The sequence below is a fragment of the Vulpes lagopus genome, chromosome 8, assembly GCF_018345385.1.
Source record: "Vulpes lagopus strain Blue_001 chromosome 8, ASM1834538v1, whole genome shotgun sequence".
Taxonomy (NCBI): Eukaryota; Metazoa; Chordata; class Mammalia; order Carnivora; family Canidae; genus Vulpes; species Vulpes lagopus.
This window is the reverse complement of record NC_054831.1, coordinates 93,278,762-93,300,080: the sequence shown is the minus strand read 5'-3', so window position 1 is coordinate 93,300,080 and position 21,319 is coordinate 93,278,762. Positions and strand designations below refer to the sequence as shown.

General features: G+C 39.7%; 1 protein-coding gene across 3 annotated transcripts in view; it reads left to right on the top strand.

The window, feature by feature from the left end:
• Positions 1 to 597: 597 nt before the first annotated feature.
• Positions 598 to 21,319, top strand: part of ANKRD55 (ankyrin repeat domain 55) — a 519,390-nt gene continuing 498,668 nt past the window's right edge. For 2 of the 3 annotated variants that reach the window (XM_041765892.1, XM_041765874.1), the window contains exon 1: positions 598 to 721. The gene's annotated coding sequence lies outside the window, so the exon portion shown is untranslated. The remainder of the gene's footprint in view (positions 722 to 21,319) is intronic. The other variant, XM_041765894.1, reaches the window with a different exon arrangement.

The window sequence follows — 21,319 nt, the reverse complement described above, 5'->3', positions numbered from 1 at the left end:
GAAAAGTAAGATCAAACTTATTTGGGGAGAATAGGTGAAGCCACCCAGAGTGATTAGGAAGGATGCCTTAAAGGCTCTGGTTTAGTTACTCGGCAGGCCTTAGCAGGAATAGCCTTCAGGTTAAAGATGCCAAGTAAGCAGGACCAGAAGGGCCAAGAAGATGTCATTCGTTCTTTTGACAGTTTCTATAGTTTTAGTAGGAGCACTAGCTAAGCACGTAGTATGCAAAAAATGAGTGCTTGTTGATGACACACGCTATTGATTGCATACCCAGTGACTATTCTCTTTTTTCCCTTGGTGATGGAAACCTGGCTTTGATCATGCAGCTAAAGTTCCAGCCTCAGAAAATGACTTGTCACTGGTCTAAATCAGTCATAGTAATTCTGTTCTTTCTCAGTAATTGGTTTAGAAATGGTCATGTGACCCAGTTCTGGCCATTAAGACATGAGACATTTTGGGACATTTCTGGGAAATATTTTCCTTCTGAAAAGATAAATATTTATCAGGAGAAAGTTCATTCCTTCTTCCCTTTTTAGTTTTGCCCTCGTCCTCTTACCTTACTGTTGTCAGAAGAACTTGTAATGAGTCGCTGTCTTATAACTATGAGGGACACTTTGCCAGTACACTGGGAATGGCAAAGCAGAAGGGTGGCAGGAGCCTCAGTCCTTCATGACATCTTTGAGCTGTGAACCAACCCTAGAGCCAACAAGTGTCATGCTTAGTGAGTAACATATGTTCTAATGGTTTAGGTCACTGTTAATCAAGTTCTCTGTTAATTACCAGCTAACCCTGATAATAATAATAATAGGAATAATCATATTTAGAGTTCTTATTGTGTCCTTGGTACTTATCAGGTGCTTCATATGTATTGGTTTATTTAATCTTCACAACAACTCTAAAAATTAGTTATTAGTATGATCTCTATTTTATATGTGAGGAAACTGAGGCACAAATGTTAACTTTCCCAATGTTACAAAGAAAATAAATCACACAGCATTTATATATTGACATATGATTCTGCCAGTATATTAAATTATGTCAGTATAACTGAATTACTTTTAACACTGTATAAAGACAGTTAAAGTGAGTTGCTTTATTTTTGGCCAGAGAGCAAGAAGGAAACACCTGAATAGTAATTTAATATTAGAAATTTAAAGGCCAAGAGCCTAACTAATGGCTATTTAATACATTTACTAAAGGACTTAAAAATAATTTTCCTTACATTTCCAAAAATATGTAGACATAAAACCAAGGTACTTGGAAACATGAAACATATAATAAAAATATTATTTTATGAGGCAGTGGTTTGAGTAGTGAGCAGTGATTTCAGAGGGTCCAAAATTAAAATCATAAAAATACAAATTATGATAGAGCAGAAGATTGGATTTAATTCAATAACCATGCAATCAGAAGTCCTGGGATGAACTGGGATTGCTTCAGCAAATAATAGTCCTAAGTGAAATAATACAGGCTTGGAAAAGGCTATTTGTCTATCTTTTTGATAGAGCTTATACTGGAAACTTATGTTCATTTGTTACATTTGTTTACAAGGTTGGTTTTTCATGAATAAAACAAGCCAATAGTAAGGTATTTTAATAATTAACTTAATACATGAGAGTACGTTTTTTGTTTTTTTTTGTTTGTTTTTGTTTTATTTTTTTACTCACAGTAAAGTATAAGAAAAACCTTTACAGGAACTGGGAAGGGAAGAATTGCAATAGGATGTATGGCATTTATATATTCTCTTGCTGTCCTTGCATTCATGCTTAAGTGTCGTTCTAAAGAGAAAAGGACAGGTTAATTGGAGTATTGGTTCAGATGTTTGTAGTGACAGGTAACAGAAAATCTGAATCAAAATGGCTTATCTTACATTTCATGTAAGACATGACATAGGGACAATAAGGATTCTAGCTTACAGAGTTGTAATGAAGGATAAAAGGATGAATTCTTATGAAACACTTAGACCAGGACACAGAGTTAAGCATTCAATAAATATTAGCTACCGAGATCTTATTGGCTAGATTTATGTTACATGCCCATGCCTCTATGAATCATTGACAAAAGGAATGGCATTGTCTTGAATATCTGAAATTCATCTGGACTTTCTTTTGAGCTAATGAGCTGGGGATATGGCCAAATGGATAATCAGGGTTTTGTCAACAAAGAGTTAAGATAATGGCTGCTGGTTGAAAATAAATAGTGCTAATTCAATTGCGTTTAATGCTGTTGGGAGAAGAACTTTTAAAATGGTTTACTAATTTAGGTATAGTGATTGTCTTGAAGCTATAGGAAACCAATAGAACCAGTAGTAAATTGGAAGAGGCCCTGTTGACTTAAGGTTCTGAGCTATCCCCAAAAGGTGGGAGTAGCAGGGAGCTCAGAAGGACTGTAAAATCATGGTCAGAAGAGTAGCTTGTGGAAGAGGGAAAATGCCCTTTCATGTTCCTGGATTAGGTTCCTTTGTTCTCTGGTCTAGAACCACCAGGGCAAGTCAGAAAGAGGAGGAGGGCAGGAAACTCCCCATTCAAAACTCACACATTTATAATATCAAGGGACTGCTCCTAAACTGACTTAAGTTAGAGAGGGATCTCAGCTTCTTTTTCCCATACAATGAATGACATTCTTTAACCACAGCTGGCATTTGAATAAACTTGGTCTCCTGCTTTATTCCAGTTCTTCATGCTGATTCCAATGGCCATTTTTATTATTCCATTATTCAACACCCATTTCCTTTCTTCTTTTTCTTTCTTTCTTTCTTTCTTTCTTTCTTTCTTTCTTTCTTTCTTTCTTCCTTCCTTCCTTCCTTCCTTCCTTCCTTCCTTCCTTCGTTTCTTTCTTTCTTTCTTTCTTTCTTTCTTTCTTTCTTTCTTTCTTTCTTCTTTCTTCCTTTCTTCCTTTCTTCCTTTCTTCCTTTCTTCCTTTCTTCCTTTCTTCCTTTCTTCCTTTCTTCCTTTCTTCTTTCTTCTTCTTTCTTTCTTTCTTTCTTTCTTTCTTTCTTTCTTTCTTTCTTTCTTTCTTTCTTCTTTTTCTTTCTTTCTTTCCTTCTTTTTCTTTCTTTCTTTTTTAGATTTTATTTATTCATGAGAGACACAGAGGCAGAGACACAGGCAGAGGGAGAAGCAGGCTCCCTGCGGAGAGCCTGATGCAGGACTTGATCTTAGGACCCTGGGATCACTCCCTGAGCCAAAGGCAGACGCTCAACCACTGAGCCACCCAGGTGCCCCTCAACACCCATTTTCTTTTTATAGTTGTTTTGTTAATAGCAAGAGGAGGGAAGAGTCTTCTGCCCTGGGCACTTTTTGTTGCAGGGAAGAGAAATCTACTTAAGTTGGTTCATTCAAGTAGCTTGAATGGTTGAGGGATATTGGCTTTAAAAATACAAACAAGGTTCATGAAGTCCAAATATCACCAGGCCCCCAAAAGAAGCAGTTTGGGATAGTGAGACTCAGGCTATTTTCTGTCTCTTGGGGGTTCTGCAGTGGTTTACCTTATGCCACTGCATATACCCAAGGTAGCACCCAATGTTAACTTTGTACTATTTAGCGTGACTTCTCAATTCAAGTACTTTCCCCCTAACTTAGTCCCCCATTATCCTAATTCTAAATTCCTGACTCATAAATTTGATTAGTTTCATTTATCTGTTTCAAGCTTGGAGTTGGTTATCATGGGGATGAACTAGTGATTCAATATAGAAAGATACTTTATGTGAATTATTCAGAAAATTATTCAGAAAATTATTCAGAAAACTGTGGTAAACCAACTAAGCACTGAATTAGGAGCTAAGAAACCTGGTTCTATTGCTCATTATGTCTCTGCTTAGTTGTAAAGCCTTCTGCAAAAGAAGAAATCAAAATATGAATTGTTTCCTAAGGTTCCTCTTGCCCTAAAATTCTATAAATCTTCATTTCATAATCTGTTTATAACATGTTAGAATTCCTGAAGTTATCAATCATTTTACATTGAATATGTTGTACCTAGATTGATTCCATATAGCTTCAGGAACCTTAAATATGTTTTGCACATCTTGCTGTGGAGTTGCTTACTTCTGGGAATGTTTTCAGTAGACAATTTATGATCTTTGAATTTTTACTTTATAGCTGACATGGAAGATTCTAAAAAAATAGAGATACCTCTGGATGAGGTTGCAATTGATCAAGATATGCAGGAGGAGTCTATTAGAATGTTTGTTGTTATTTTGTTAATGAATACATAGTAAGTATTTAGTATTTACATCTTGCTAAATTGATAAGTACTTATTAACATAATTATTACTTATATTGTAAGATTTAATCAGATTCATTTTAGCCAGTTCAATAAAATTTTGAATTTTGTTTGCATGGATGCCATATGGAACACAGAAATAGTTCTAGGAATTTTTGTATTAAAACAGGGTTAAAATTGAATAGCTTAGTATACATATTTTCAGTTCTCTTCTTCTATAATGACACAAGATTAAGAAACAGATGGATGGAATTACGAAAGGTTTAAAACAGAATAATTTCATATGTTTAGTTTTAAGTGGAAAATTTGAAGCTAAATACAGTGCTCTGAGAGGGGGATGGTGGGTATGAAAACAGTCATGGTGGAAGAGATGCTTCGTCTGTCTTCATAGAGGAAAGAAAAGATGCACTTCTTGCTCTCGTGGGATAGCTGAATGCAGTATAGTGCAGTGGAGATGAGTATGGGCCCTGAGGTGGAGATCCTATCCTGGGCATATCCCTGAATTTCTGTGCCTTCACTTCCTTGTTTTTGTTGGGTTTCTCTAGAAGGAAGCTCCAGAGACCAGATTTTAAGTGCAAATATTGGGGAGGTAATCCCAAGAAATATTAGTAGGGAGTGGGAAAGTGAGCTGATGAAGGAAAGGGTGAGTTATCAAGCATGGTACAAGTGTGGGCAATGGCAACTCTATCCTGCTGGGGATCTCTGGGAGTCAGTGTAGACCATTTACTACAGATCAAGCCACTTGATGGGCAGCCCTCACAGTCATTGGTTGAAGGATGCTTCTGGGGAGTGTTAATTTTCTGGCACTTCTGGCTAAATATACTGCAGGAAGGTGTGCTCTGGTACCAGAGAATGGTTTCTGGCCCACAGAAGCAGGTGCAGGCATTGGGGAGTCCTGCCAGCATGCACTAAAATGGGGATATTGGCATTTGCTAGTCTTTACCTAGAAACTGGAGATGATGATGATGGTATTTACCACATGAGGTACTTATGAAGAGATTAAATGGTACATGCCAAGCTCTTAGTATAATACTTGGCATTTAATAAGCACTTGATAATGTTATTATTTAATTTTTAAATATTATTATTAAATTTGGATCAACTTATCTTTGGCAGAAATGCCAAGCAATGAGCTGTATAATACTATCATTTGCCTGTGTTATGGGGTGGGGTTGGGGAGAGTCCACCTGTCAGTGATCTGTAAGAGCATCCCTGCATTGAGTGGGAGCCTGAACCAGGAGACCTCTGAGGTGCTCCCCTACTCTGAATTTCCACAGTGATTTGAATCTGTGAGCTTGTAGCAGACACATTTTGCCCTGAGATGCATCCCCTGAGTCCCTGATTTCTGCTGCAACCTTGGTGGACAGGTCTTGGTGTTGCTGCTGGAGGTGCATCTCAAGCAGTGCCTCAAGCTGCAGTGTCTCTCAGCTTTCTTCCTTGGGGTTTTTTTCAGGGCAAGGCAGACTGGGTGTATTGTGGAGTTAATGCTCTCCAGGATGGGAGTGGGTATATTAAAGATAATGAAGACCTAGTAGTTATCCTCTGAAGATGAGGCTTGTGTGGAGTTAAAGAAAATAATTGGGGGATCCCTGGGTGGCTCAGCGGTTTAGCGCCTGCCTTTGGCCCAGGGCACGATCCTGGAGTCCCGGGATCGGGTCCCGCATTGGGCTCCCTGCATGGAGCCTGCTTCTCCCTGCTCCTGTGTCTCTGCCTCTCTCTCTCTCTCTCTCTCTCTCTCTCTCTCTGTGTCTATCATGAATAAATAAATAAATCTTTAAAAAAAACCAAATAATTGAAACATACTTGCTACATTAAAGTGTGTTTGAGGTGCACTGAGTGAGTGGAGCTGGAGGAATGACTGTATCAGAGAGGAGAGCTTAATCATGAAGGGAGAATAGAAGTCAGAGAGACAGGGATCCCTGGGTGGCGCAGCGGTTTGGCGCCTGCCTTTGGCCCAGGGCGCGATCCTGGAGACCCGGGATCAAATCCCACGTCGGGCTCCCGGTGCATGGAGCCTGCTTCTCCCTCTGGCTATGTCTCTGGCTCTGTCTCTCCTTCTATCTCTCAAGAATAAATAAATAAAATCTTTAAAAAAAAAAAAAAAAGAAGTCAGAGAGACAGAGAGGAGGGAAAGCTTTTCCTTTTGGAGAGGCCAGGAGGTGAAGAAGAGCAAGGCCCAGAACGCAAGAGACAGGGAACCACCAGAGATGAGAGAGAAAGGGAAGCCGAGAGCCTCCAAGACTGTAGTCAGTAGAGAATCAGATCTGTGCTTTACTTTGTTCTGATGGCAGTGGGAAGGATAGATTGGAGGGAGGAGTTACCAGAGCTAGACAGATGAATTAGGAGGCCATTTCAGAAATGGGGGAGAGGACTAATGACAGCCTAACCTGGCATTTGAGCAAGTGGGGACTTGTAGAATGATTTGCATAATCAGTACTTTTAAGAGACAGGATTAGGAGGCCAGAAGAGAAGGGATGAAGTGGCAGCTTTTCTTCTGATAGACCACAACAAAGTGTTTAAAGGAGAACTACCCTGTCAGGTGCTTCCTCAGACGGCTCATAGATGAAATAGATACCCACCCCCCACCGCTGAAACAGGCCCTAAAAGGACAGTCTGTGTTCCTTTTTAAAGTGTCATGCGAACACCCAGATTTATTTCTAGAAGCCTTTGGTTCAAGCGAACCAGCACCAGTATCTCCTTAGTAGGTCTTTGGACAGATTATTAGATGCCTTGGGTGTTTCTGCTTGTTGTGGGGTTTTTTCCTACATGGTACATGAAAAGATGTCTTGGAACAACATGCATTAGAATGTGAGAGAAATAATGTGGACTCACGCCAGCCATTTTCAAGAGTGATGAATGATTTGAGCAAAGATGCTTTCCAAATTCATCCTTATCCTTCGAGATTGGGTAAAATATCAGGTGCAATATAAATATAGTCCCTCAGGGAAAAGTCATGGAAGAGAGTCTTGCCATTATAGATGAGCCAAAAACTCCTAAGTTGCTAAGGCTTGCAAATATATAAAGACTGAAAGTCAAGGCAAGGAATAGTTATTTTCATCCTGTAGAAGCCCCAGAGACACATCTGTAACAACTCATGACTAGAAGAGTACAGAGACACCAATTGGAAACATCTATGTGATGCATTCCCAGAACAGTTATATTTTATCCTTAATGAAACAATATATTATTTTTCAGTAAAGGAAAACTTGTCCTAGCAATCCACTGATTTGTGCTTAATGACTATAACTTTATTTTTAGAATGTACCATTCCCCAGTTTTCTTGGATTATGCTATTTTATCTACAGATGAGCACATCATCTTGCAAATTATAATAAAATAAATAAAATTAATTTGACATTTGAATACCACTTTGTAATACATTCATGCATGCATATGTTTGTAATATAAAAAGTATTTTAATCACTTTTATATATCTCAGTAATTATGCATTTGATGTAAGAATATTGTGTTCTGTCACACTGCTGCATCTTTAATTCCCTACTGGTCTGCTAGTGAAATTCTGCAGACTTTTGACATTATTCTAAAAAAGAGGGGGTTCATTGTATCTGGGGGGAGGACAAGAAAAGTTGGGCCATAAATTAGCATTAATCTTCCTTTGGTGTGTTTCTTTGATCAAAATTGAAAAAATACAGATAAATTATAGAATAAACATAAAATATGTATACATGTCAAAGATAGTATAAAATCTGAAGAGTTCTTTTTACAGCTGATTGGAAATAATTCCTGGACTTCTAAACCTCTGGACTCCCTAACTTCTTTCTGTTTCAGTCTCTCTTGTTGCAGGTGCTTCAGAGGAAGTTATTAAAGGACTAGCCTTGGAAAGACCCTAAAACTAGAGTCAGGATAGCCTTGTCTTGTCTTTGCTACTTGGTAACCATATTATTGTAAACAAGGACGTTAACCATTCTGAGCCTTGTCATCAGTAGAATGGAGATTTTCTTACTTATCCCTAGAGGTCACTAAGATCGAAATGTAATTAGATTGTTAATATTAAACTGGATTTTGGTTTTCTCTCTAGTAGAATGATTATAAAAATCTAAAATATAGATGTTTAAAAAAATCGGTTGAAAAGCAGGCTTCTTAAAGACTGGACTCTGTGTGTGTGTGTGTGTGTGTGTGTGTGTGTGTGTGTGTGTGCTGTTCCATAGTTTTTTACTTTGGTTTATTTCATGGTTTGTTTAGATTTTTTTGGCACAAATGCATGTTTTTCTGTGTGCTGTTCCATAGTTTTTACCTTGGTTTATTTCATGGTTTATTTAGGTTCTTTTGGCACAAATGCCCCTTGCATATTAAATACATTGAAATGTTTTTTCCTTCTATACAGAGATATACTTTCTCAGTGCCCACTCCTTCAGGTCATTCAGGTTTTTGTTCATATGCTACTTCATCAGAGTGGCCTTCCCTGACCAATATATCTAACTCTTTACTCCATCTCTACGCTCTACCCTTAACCCTACCCTTGCTTTTTTTTCATTCTCATATTACATATAGCTCCCTGAAGGTATATTGTATATTTGTTTATGATCTATCTCTCACAAATAGGAAACAGCTTCACAAGGGTAGAGACATATTCCCCCTTTCCCCCACCCCTGCTATATCTGTAGACTTTAAAACAGTATGTGTCTTCTAATAGGCTGTCAATTAATACTTGTAGAATGAAGGAAAGTGATTTTTTTTCATGAAAGATATATAGTTGCTCAGGTCTTTCATGTCCCCATACTTGATAATGACATGGGAAGAAGTTGTTTTTTGATTGTGAATTATGAATATTGTAATGCCATTAAAAATGGCAACTGGGGGGTGCCTGGGTGGCTCAGTTGGTTAAGCATCTGATTTTGGCTCAGGTCATGATCTCAGTTCAGGGTCGTGGGATTGGGTCCCATGTCCAGCTCCACTCTCAATGGGGAGTCTGCTTCTCCCTCTGCTTTTGCTCTCTCTCTCTCTCATATATATAAATAAATAAAATCTTAAAAAAAAAGGCAACTGATGGGTTTATTTAGATTAGGGAAGGCCACAGGAAGTTGTGGGGACTCTGTGTGTGGGGGTGTAAGGCCCATCTACCCAGAAGGATGAAGTGGGGGTCAGAAAACTCTCCAGCTCTGGCCTCTTATTATATTTCAGTAGTGTAAACCCAGTGTTGCCATATATTCTTCTTTCTTTTATTTGTTTATTTTTATTTTTTGAGAGAGTAAAAGAGTATGAGTGCACATGAGCAGTGGAAAAGGGACAAAAGGAGAGGGAGGGAGAGAAAATCTTCAGCAGATTCCCTGCTGAGCAGGGATCCTGATATGGGGCTCAGTTTCATAATACTGAGATCATGACCTGAACTGAAACCAAGAGTCAGACACTAAACTGACTGAGCCACTTAGGTGCCCCTTCGCCTTTTCTTTTCTTTTTTTTTCTTTTTTCTTTTCTTTTCTTTTCTTTTTTTTCTTTTCTTTTCTTTCTTAAGATTTTATTTATTTATTCATGAGAGAGAGAGAGAGAGGCAGAGACACAGACAGAGAGAAGCAGGCTCCATGCAGGGAGCAGCCCGACTTGGGACTTGATCCCAGGTCTCCAGGAGCACACCCTGGGCGGAAGGCAGGCACTAAACCACTGAGCCATCCAGCGATCCCCTCGCCTTTCTTTTAAAGAAGCTGCAAAGCTCCATTTTAGCAGGCAAAATGTTTTGATTTTTACATCTTGGCACACAGAAATGTATTTTTTCTAATAATTTGCAGGCTAAACAAAATAATTCTGTGGGTTGCTTTGTGACCTCTGAGGTATGTACTTTTCAGTCCTTCAGAAAGCCTGAAATAGAGAGTGGGACACATATGTACCTAACATGTTCTGATAGCCCTTGTACCTACTTTTAGCCACTTGGGCTCCAGATTTGATGCATTCTGCCCCCCAGTGAATGGCCTGATTAGGTCCAACAGGAGTTTATTGTAAGTTATAACAGGTACCTGGGACTAAGAGCCCTAAACTCCTGATTCAAAATCAGCTTAATCTAAACTTTCTTTCTGGGTTGGCCTCACCTTACCATACTCCCTTCTGTAGTTCCTTAGCACTACCCAATTTGGGCCATTTTGGTTTTGCTTTTGCAAGTTTATTAGTTTCAGACCACTTCACATGCATGCATACTTCCTTTGAGCCCAGACAGTATTCCGGTAAAGCTCTTTTTTTTTTTTTTTAAAGATTTTATTTATTTATTCATGAGAGACAGGGAGAGAGAGAGAGAGGCAGAGACACAGGCAGAGGGAGAAGCAGGCTCCATGCAGGGAGCCCAATGTGGGACTTGATCCCGGGACTCCAGGATTACACCCTGAGCTGAAGGCAGGTGCTCAACCGCTGAGCCACCCAGGTGTCCCCCGGTAAAGCTCTTAATGTAGTACTGGTATCTCCCTCACTAGATGTAAGAGAAGTGAGAATTTATTATTGGCTGTGAAGTACTGATCTTTGTGCCCCAATGGTGCCTTCTGGGAAACTTTGCCTATATGGCCTGTACAAGAAATGTCAGTTGAACATGAGCTCTACCAGGGCAAGTATTTGGTCTGTTTAGTTCCTAGAACAGTGTCGAAGTCTAGAATAGTGTCTTATAGTGGCATATAGCTGGCAACCAACAAAGATTTTTTGATTGAATGCTTTCCACACTCACATTTTCTAGGTCTTTTGTCAACTGAACAGCCTTTATTGCCACCAAATATTCATTACACATTGCCTCTTCTGTATAGTCTTGAGTTCTCTATGGTAATGTGGAGAACACAGTTAACTGTGATAGATAAGAACAGTGCTTTGAAATTCTTCTGCTAGTAGAGGTGTAGCTTGAAGGACAAGTTTATTTTAGGGTGTGATTTGTAATATTGATTTTTATTAGTTAGGATATAGCTGTATGCAATGCTATTGCCTCATGAACCACGTTAGAAGAAAGTCTTCAGAGGTGAAGACAGGTCTTAATTTAATACCACCCATTCTCATGCTAAGGAAGGCATCAGCAATTTCCAAACTTTGTTGGTCTGGTGTCTTGGTCAAGGTAGCTATACTTCTGAGTTATTGTCTATGGTAGTTGTGCCCCTGAGGTGATTTACCCGGTAGTTTACATAGCTTGTGGACATTTCTCCTGCCCCTCACAAGATTTTCTCCTTCTCTGCCTGTACCCACAAAGCTCCCCACACAAGTCTACTTAGCAATGACTTTCAATGTCAATTGAATTGGGGGAAGGACAGTTTTCCCTTAATGAAAAAATCAGCTTTGCAGAGGTACAATGACCTGCCTCGATGAAGAAAGACTACCTGGATGCCTACAACAGAACCCAGTTTTGCACAATAACCCCAGGCTGCAGTGTGAGGCTCCAGGTAATGTGATCTGTTTTCACAGAGCCTAGTATTAGGGTGCTGCTGCGACTCACTGTAAAGGTTACTATCTCTCTTTTATTGTATTCACAAAAGCTAACTGCAAAACCCGAAACCTTGCTGGGAAATTGCCTACCTACACAAAGAACACAGAGACCCTATCGTTTCAGAGTTCAGTTCTTTCCGAGCTTCTTTATAAAGGAGTTTTTGTCTGCCTTGTGAGGCTCCAAACTGAGAGAAACTGCAAATCCAGGTTAGTCAATGGCTTGAAGTGTTTTAATGGAGGGAACCTCTCTTTGGAGGTTTGCATATAGGTGCTTTACAGTTAGCTCACAATAGTTAAGTAACACTGCAGTCCTGTTACATCTTAGGTAGGGTGGGGGAGGGAGTAAAAGAGAGACAGAGACACATAGAGATAGACACACACGTACATACACACACACACACATAGGCTGAGAGAGAAGGAAGAGTTTTCTACTAAAGTTTTTTCAGACCCTATCAGCTTTCCTTGAGGGAGGTTTTACCATGAGTTCATTTTCCCACTGTTTGCTTTCACTACCCTTGCACTCACAGTTTGAATACTATAATCACAATGTGGAGGGTGTTGGGAGGTACTTATTTTTATCCTGACTGCCAGCATCATCACAGTGTGTGTGATCCAAATTTACACTCTGCATATAAGCACCATGTGGCCCTGCTGTCTGGCCAGCTGCTTTCTCCAAGGCTGAGATATGGTTAAGTTTCATGTTTTGCCTCATCAAAAATGTGATAGCAAAAATGTGTGAGTGAGGTCTACTCTCACAGTAGCTTACTTAACACATATTGAAATGTGTTCCAAATGTGTTCTTTGTTGTTCAGTGGGAGCCAAGAATGGAGTTGGGTGGGGGTTGGGGAGAAAGAGAGAGACTGACTTTGTGTGTATGTGTGTGTATAGTCCTGTGTTGCAGACATAGCTTATGCTTTAAACCAATATAGGCTCTTCTTCTCTCATTACCAACAGAAGCTTGCTTTCTCAGGACAGCAATGTGTTCAGCAAAGATTGGGTTTCCCTTCAGGTAGGTGTGGCTGTGTGACCAGGCTTTGACTGACTAGAGTTGGGCAGAGTACTCTGTGAGACTTCCAGAAAGGCTTTTTTTTTTTTTTTTTTTAGATCTTATTTTTAAGTAATCTCTGCACCCAACTTGATCTCGGCTCAAACTCACAATCCTGAAATCAAGAGTTGCGTGCTTCACTGACTGAGCCGGTCAGGTGTTCCCAGAAAGACTTCTTAAAAAGGAGGGAGGGCACTTTTGCCTTTGGTACTTCCTGTCTTCCTGCTAGCTGAAACGCTGATATGAGGCTAGCACCCCAATTTGCCATCTTGAATGTGGAGGTGACCTTGAAGACAGAGCTATTTGTTGAGACGTGGAACAGGTAGAAGGATTCTTGGTCCTTGGAGACTTTGCTGAGTCATCATACCAGCCCTGACCTGCTTACTCCAGGTTTCTTTCTTTCTTTCTTTCTTTCTTTCTTTCTTTCTTTCTTTCTTTCTTTCTTTCTTTCTCTTTCTTTCTTTCTTTCTTCTTTCTTTCTTTCTTTCTTTCTTCTTTCTTTCTTTCTTTCTTTCTTTCTTTTTCTTTCTTTTTTTTTTATTATTATTATTTATTTATGATAGTCACAGAGAGAGAGAGAGAGGCAGAGACACAGGCAGAGGGAGAAGCAGGCTCCATGCACCGGGAGCCCGATGTGGGATTCGATCCCGGGTCTCCAGGATCGCGCCCTGGGCCAAAGGCAGGCGCCAAACCGCTGCGCCACCCAGGGATCCCTTTCTTTTTCTTTCTAATGAGAGAAAACACCTTTGTGTCTGGGGCACTATTTTTGGATTCTCTGTCACGAGAAGCCAAGTACAATTTCTAACTGATAGATTAACCTGAGGTTTTTCATTAACTGAAGTCTGATTCAATGAGTACACACAGAAGACAGAGAACAGTGCCTGGCATGGAGTAAGTGTGCATAGACACTAGCTGTTACTGCTCCTTGGGGAATCATTAGATCTACCAATCAACTCTGAGTTTACACTAAATGTGGAAATACCCATTTTATTTTATTTTTTTTAAAGATTTTATTTTATTTTATTTTATTTATTGGAGACACACACAGAGAAAGAGGCAGAGACACAGGTAGAGGGAAAGGCAGGCTCCATGCAGGGAGCCTACTGTGGGACTCGATTCCAGGTCTCCAGGATCACGCCCTGGGCTGAAGGCGGCACTAAACTGCTGAGCCACTGGGGCTGCCCGAAATACCCATTTTAATTGTTTTGTGTTGTAATTACAAGGTCTATATAAAAGTGTCCTTCTGAGCGTGACTGTCCTCAAATCCATGAGATTTGAATGTGCATTAGTTTGTTTCTTCATTTATTCATTCAGAAAAATCTTTATTCACTACCTATTATGTGTGAGGCACAGCGTTAGAGGATCCTGGTAGGTGGTTACATGAAGTGAGTGGAAGACTCTGGCTTCAAATTTACAGATTAGGAAAAGAGAGAATTTTTAAATTTTTTAAAAAATTTTATTTATTTATGATAGTCACAGAGAGAAAGAGAGAGAGGCAGAGACATAGGCAGAGGGAGAAGCAGGCTCCATGCACCGGGAGCCCAACGTGGGATTCGATCCCGGGTCTCCAGGATCACGCCCTGGGCAAAAGGCAGGTGCCAAACCACTGTGCCACCCAGGGATCCCGGAATTTTTAAATTTTTAAGTATTTTTATTTATTTGAGAGGAGAATGTGTGCACATGAGCTGGGGGGAGGGGCAGAGGAAGAGGGAGAAGCAGGCTCCTCACTGAACAGGGAGCCCTACTGATTGGAGGCTGATCCCAGGACCTATGCTGAAGGCAGATGCTTAATCGACTGAGCTACCCAGGCACCCTGGAAATAATAATAACAGCCAAAGTTTACAGAGGACTATCAAATGCAGTAATTTTACATGTGTTATCTCATCTAACATTGATAATAGCTCTTGACATACAGTGTTGACCTTAAAAAACAAAAGCCAGCTCTTTTATGGGCAAAATGAGTTTATTTGGGAATAGTATAGAATTGCAATTTGAGACAAGCAAACCATGGTGAACCATAGGCAAGTCTGGAGAACAGAGGAGAGGGGCTTGCTTTTAATCTTTTTTTTTTTCTTAATTTTTTATTTATTTATGATAGGCACACAGTGAGAGAGAGAGGCAGAGACACAGGCAGAGGGAGAAGCAGGCTTCATGCACCGGGAGCCCGACGTGGGATTCGATCCTGGGTCTCCAGGATCGCGCCCTGGGCCAAAGGCAGGCGCCAAACCGCTGCGCCACCCAGGGATCCCGGGGCTTGCTTTTATAGGCCAAAGGCAGAAGCTGGAAGGGGCTGTTATGGGTTCTCATTGGTTGAGTGTGGCAGATGCCCAATGTGTGGGCTGTTCCTGGGCAAGGAGAAATTCTTTCCTTCCTCCTGCTGGGGTATGTAAAGTAAACTTCCTTTTGGGAATGTGAGGTAGGCACACTTTGAGGTGATTCTCAAAGCGTGATCCTAGTTTTAGCTACTGCAGCATTAGCTGGGAAATATGAGAAATGGAAATAATCGGCCTCACTGTAGACCTACTAAATCAGAAACTATGGGTGGGGCCCACTGATCTGGGTTTTAATTGGCCTTGCTGGTGGTTCTGATACCTGCTGAGGTTTGAGAACCTCTGTGATAGGGGAAGGATAGTTAAGTGAGACTCATTTAAGTTTGTAAGAGGGAAAATCAGGTAAAAAATAACTAAAGGTAGATAAGATAATGTGCTGAAAGGTGGTTTAGAATCTTACTAGTTTGAATTTGCTGCCATATTTTCTGATTTTTCAAAAGAAGTTGGTGATCCAGATTTTAATGGGGAATCTCATAACTTTAAATGTGGAGCTAATGTAAAATTTTGTAAAAATAAATAGGCAAAATTAAACCTGCTGCAAGGCAGGTGCCAGCTTGCAAATCCTGCTGAGAACAGCAGAGAGGCATGGAGGGTCTTAGTGGTCTGCTCAGAGCAACATGGAAGTAAATTTACCTAGGGCCATGTGGACACTGATTGGGGGCAATAAGAAACTAGTTCACTGGATTAGTTTGCTAGAGCTGAGAAGTACCACAGGCTGAGTGACTTAATTAATAGAAATTGATTATTTCGTACTTCTGGAGGCTAAATGCCTAGAACAGTGGTTTTGTTTTTGTTTGTTTTGTTTTGTTTTTTTAGTTTTCAAGAGTGGAGTTAATTAAAATAAAGATACTGAGTGGCTGATACCACAGGTCATATGTAGAAAAGGCAAACATGATGGTGGTGTTAGCAGTCGCTAACCATTGACATGGGTCCTTAATAAATGTCTTTAGAACTGAATTGTGGGAAAAAGCAAATGTTTATGGGTCTTTTTTGGTGAGGGCAAGAAAAAGGCAGATGAAGATCAGCACAGAAAGATGAGGTGTATATAACATGAGAAGGGAGATAATAATAAGGTTACAGGAGATTGACGTGAAGCTTGAAAGCTGGAAGTAGGGAGAATCAGAGCTGTGTAAAAAGAGAAGGAAATGAACTCATGTTTTTCATAAGTGCAGTGTCAAGCACTGTACTACATATTTTATACCCATTATTTAATATGATTGAGAGTGATGTAAAGAAAGGGAGCTTTGGGCCTTGAAGGAAGTGTTAGAGGAAATGGGCTTTAAAACTGAAGATGGGATGGAAAACGAGAGGTGGCTTAGATTTGTCTAAGGGGGATCTTTTTGGGGCGAGGGAAGATGGTACAGAACAGATTTGCTAGGCAGCGGCAGTGATTTATCAACTTTCTGTTTGTTTAAACACAATGCATTGCTCATAAAGGAGCTTCCTTCTAGAGAGTTTGTAAACTGAGGTAATACTATTATTCATTGAGATATCAACTTCCAACCCTGTGTTGAATATAGCAATGCAGGGGGCAAGAGAAAGATTGTTCATTTCTTTCTCTAGAGGTTACATTTCTCTTCTGACAATTTTTTTACCTGCCTTATCTCAAATGTGATGGCAGCCTGAGGACTGGTGGGTTGGGGGGTACTGGGGAGTACTGGGGGGTGATAGAGTAGCTCACGTAGAAGTCAAACTGAAGATATCAGAGTGACTTCCTTATTTGTATTATGAAAAATCAAATTAAGTTCATATGTGTGAGATAGAACCATCATAAAAGAAAAAAAAAAGCTACATTAATGACCGTTTAAGTACTTACCTTGTGTGGTACTGAAGCTGTAACTGGCCCTTTAAGATAGGTTTTATGTCTTGGTTCCAGATGACAGTGAACACATTTTTTTTTTTTTTTTTTTTTTAACCATCGCTGTGGGGGAAGACCCTTGATTTCAGTGAGAAGTTACTTAAGAAGACAAGAGAGACTTAATCTACAGAATGAGAATTTCATTTTTTTAAAAAAAATTTATTTTTTATTGGTGTTCAATTTGCCAACATATAGAATAACACCCAGTGCTCATCCCGTCAAGTGCCCACCTCAGTGCCTGTCACCCAGTCACCCCCACCCCCCGTCCACCTCCCCTTCCACCACCCCTAGTTCATTTCCCAGAGTTAGGACTCTTTCACGTTCTGTCTCCCTTTCTGATATTTCCCACTCATTTTTTCAGAATGAGAATTTCTTGTTCCGTGGCATCTAAAACACAAAACACTTTTTTTAGTTGCATTTTAGACTCATACTTTAAAAACAGCAGCAAACATTTTTAACTCTTTCTCTGGGGAGCTTTAGTTATGGGGAAATCATACGAAGCTATTTCAACAGTTTGATACCCGACCCCCACCATCCCAGGAATCAGACTGCTGAATTTGGCCAAGAATAAATGGAACTGGAATTTCAAAACTTTCCTACCCCCTAAAATTTCAAATTTGTAGCCTTTGAAGACTGAGAAGATATGAAATATAGCATACTAAATGGAACATTTACAAACAGTTGTTTGGAGAATTCTCTTGTCTTTTTGGGCATATTCACAGGGATAATTGCAAGAACCCTCCTTTTTACTCTTCTCAGTAACTGGGACTGCTTAGTATCTGAAGCTCTCTTATCTGCCTAGACATTCTTTGATCCACCCACCTTAAAGAGAACAGGAAAAAGGTTTTGTTTGGTTTTGTTTTTAAACATTGTCACACCCTAAATGGAAAATTTTGGGGTTGTGTATTAGACTAGACAAATTAAAAACATGTAAAAATAACACCTCAGAATATGTTGTTTATAATTTGATGTGGAAATGAATAAAAAGCAAATTCAATCTGTGGTTTAAAAAAGATTTCACAAGACTTGTCTTGCTGAAGAAACTCTTCTGGCAATTTGATGTTTTTGTCATGTTAGGACTTTATTTTTTTTCATGTTAGGACTCTAAAAAATGATATCAGTTCAGTTATTTTGATGTTATAGTATTTTTTTAGAAAGGGAGGATTTGGAAGTGATTTGTAGAATAAAGGGAGAAACTCATGTAAGTGATCACTTAAATTAATTTCCATCTGTCTTGTAGTCATAAAAGAAAGCAAAATGTATCTTCTAAAGAAGTTACTGTCATATGTCCAACGAGTTTCCTTGGAATAGAATACAGGAGCAAAGGAATCTGTATTTTAATCAGTTCTTGAGCCTTTCTCTAACATGGCTATCTAGTGGTATATTTTAATAGAAGATTATGAGAATTTTTGGAGCTACATTTTATTAAAAATGTGATCAAACTTAACAAATACATAACAAGGAAGGAATTGAAACTGAATATCTATTAAGACTTCTGAAACCTAATCTGAATTGAAATGAGGGAGAAAAATAAATTATGGGTTGCTAGGTGAGGACTTACATTGTCTCTCTTTGAAATGGAGACACAATCTTCTTATCACTTGAACAAATTAAAGAACCCCCAATCTTCATCACTTTTTTGATTGCCCAGAAACCCAGGTTCAATGTCCTACAATGCTCGGAGATAATTCTTCTGGTCCAAAGTAAAGGTTAGTCCAGGCTATGATATCAGAAGCCTACTATGACATGCCAGTGTTATTTTTTGAATGTAGCTGTAAGAAAAGGTTTTATCTCTGTACCATGACTTGTGTAACTGTTTCCAGTGGAAAGGAAGCCATGCCCTAGATTGTTAGATGAATTTTGGCGTCAATCCTGAATAGAGTCTTGACTCTACTACATTTTAGTTTTGTGACTATAAACAAGTTAACTTCTTTGAGACATGGTTTCTCCTCTGTAAGATGGGTGTACTAATAATCCCTCATGGGATTTTTGTGAGATTAAATGAGAGAATATGTATATCACATGCTTAACAGAAATCATTTCCCCATTGTACTTTTCCGTCTCTGACTTTAAGAATTCTCACACTTTACCATTCAAAATAATTTCTCAGGATTCTCTGGGGGTGTTTCTTCTCTCCTAATCTCTCATATCCTTCCATGGATGTCTTTTTTCAGCCCCATTCTTCCCTCCTCAATCCTAGTTAGTCTTCATACTATTTAAACTTCCCATCTTGATTTTTTTCTATCTCACCTGACCTTCTTTTTTCCTTCTCTGCCACTAAATAACTTCTTTTTTCCTTGGTTGTTTGTTCTCTAAGAACAATTTAGGTACGTATGCTGTAAAAATATTGTGGCCTGACAAATATTTTTCAAGAGAAAAGTCCCTTCATATGCTCTTCAGTTCTTGTCACATATTTACGCTTAAAAAATACATTTTGTAAGTTGCCAAGATGAAGATGTCCAAGGAATAGTATGGTGCAATGGATACATTACAGAAGAGGGAAGCCGGTTCCTGTTCTGCTCTGGTGACCATTGGTCGGTCCATTCACTTCTCAAGATCTCAGTTTCCTCATCTCTGGGATGAAGCAGTTAAAGAGATTTTTCCTGAGGTTCAAATAGTTGGTCAAATAGTCAAATATTTAAAATAGTCAAATAGTTGGTATCTTTATAAAATGGGAATGTCCTTCCAGTACTAGCTAACCTGACAGTGCAGCTGACTACAATAACATCATTCAGTTTTCTTCCCTCAGTTCCTCTGCACAAGTGCAGAAAATAAGCAGAAGGTAGTACCCTGTAGACACAGGATTACTTTCTGCCAGATGGGTAATTACCTCTTGGCCTTCTTCTACTAGGCCCTGCCACTTGGAACTATTGATCTTCAGCCACCCTGATTGATGCCCATGGATGCCTCCATGCTCTTGATCCCCCTTGTGACAGATTTATAACTGATCTATAACTGAATTTGTAAAAAAAAAAAAAAAAAAAAAAAAAGGCTTAAGCTTTGACCCTGGAAAGCAACAAAAAAATGTTCTGTGTTGGGAACAGACTCCAAAGATCTCTTTGCTGCAGTGAGAAGCAGTGGGAGAATTTCTTGAGTGCTGGTCCAATCTGGTGGGTATATCAGCTTTATGGGGGGTAAGAGTGGAGAGGGAAGATCAGAAACAAACATGTTTAGAAAATATTCTTCTTTATCCACTTCTCAGTTTGGTTTATTTTCAGAGTATGGTCAAATGCTTTCCTTCCCCCCAGTGAGAGTGAGCTGAACCTCCTGCCAGGAGGACAGAGGTTTCTGTGTTAGGACGTTAATGTTCAGTCTTACTGTATTTTCAGTGTTTAAGGAAAAGCTAATGGGAACGTTCCAGGGAAGATGGTGGGTGTTATTAACATGAAAATATGTAGGAGAATTCTTAAATGAAGGCTTTATGAGGTAGAGTTGGAGGCTAATGAGACCCTTGCTGGTTGATGGTAGGCAGAGCGTGGGACCAATTGGGGGTGGAGAAAAAGGGTAGGGAAGAAAGACTTCTTTTGGCCAATGGGGACTCTGGGTATGTTGAAGGGCCTAGAATGAAGGCTGGAGGGGAGACTGAACAAAACAGGGAAAGTGTGAAGGAAACCAAAATGACTAGAGGATAGAGGACAGGAAGAAGGAGGCCATTGGCCAGGGCAGGAATGAAGACCTGGAGTTGGAGGTAAAAAAATAGTAGGAGTTATTGAAAATAACAAGAAGAAGTAATTCTTGAAGGTAATGGCCACCCTGGGAAGGACCTGCTGAGTGAAAGGGAAGTGGACTCTTGGAGTCCCAGGGATGAACTTGCCTTTGAACCTGTGCCAGGCCAGTCAGTGTAGTAGTTGGCTTGGTGCCCTCAGTCTCCAGGCCTCTAACCTTTGCAGCTAAAGCCATAGCTGCCTGGTTTGCCCAAGACTTTGGTGCTAAGGCCTGTTTTTATAAAGAAACTAGAACCAAGAGTTCTAGTTCATTGCTATTATGGTGAACTAGTTTCTCAGCTCTACTCTAAGGCCTGCTCTGATTTTTAACTGGCCTTTATCTTATTTCCTTTTGCCTAAACCTCTGCTTAGGTCCTAGGAGCTACTTCTTTATTTCATAATAATATGACTAATATTTGATTGAGTACCAGCAATTTGTAGAGTCTGGTGTTTTTGTTGTTGTTGTTTGTTTGTTTTTTTGATTTTTCCCCCCTTGCCTCGAATCATGAATCAGAGCCAGAGTTCAATCCAGGCAGCTTACTACCAAAGCCCAGTTGCATTATGTCACAGTGCTTCTCTGCCCTGCTTCTACATTCAGTCTCTGCCTTGTTTATCTGCCATGCTGGCTTTACAGGAACAGGCCTCCTGCACATCCTTCTATTTTCAGTCCTGCTGTTGAATACCCTCAGCATGTTTGCCTCCATCTTTTGTTGATGACACTTTAGCTCTGTGGGTCTGCCTGCTTTCTAGGTCATGACAA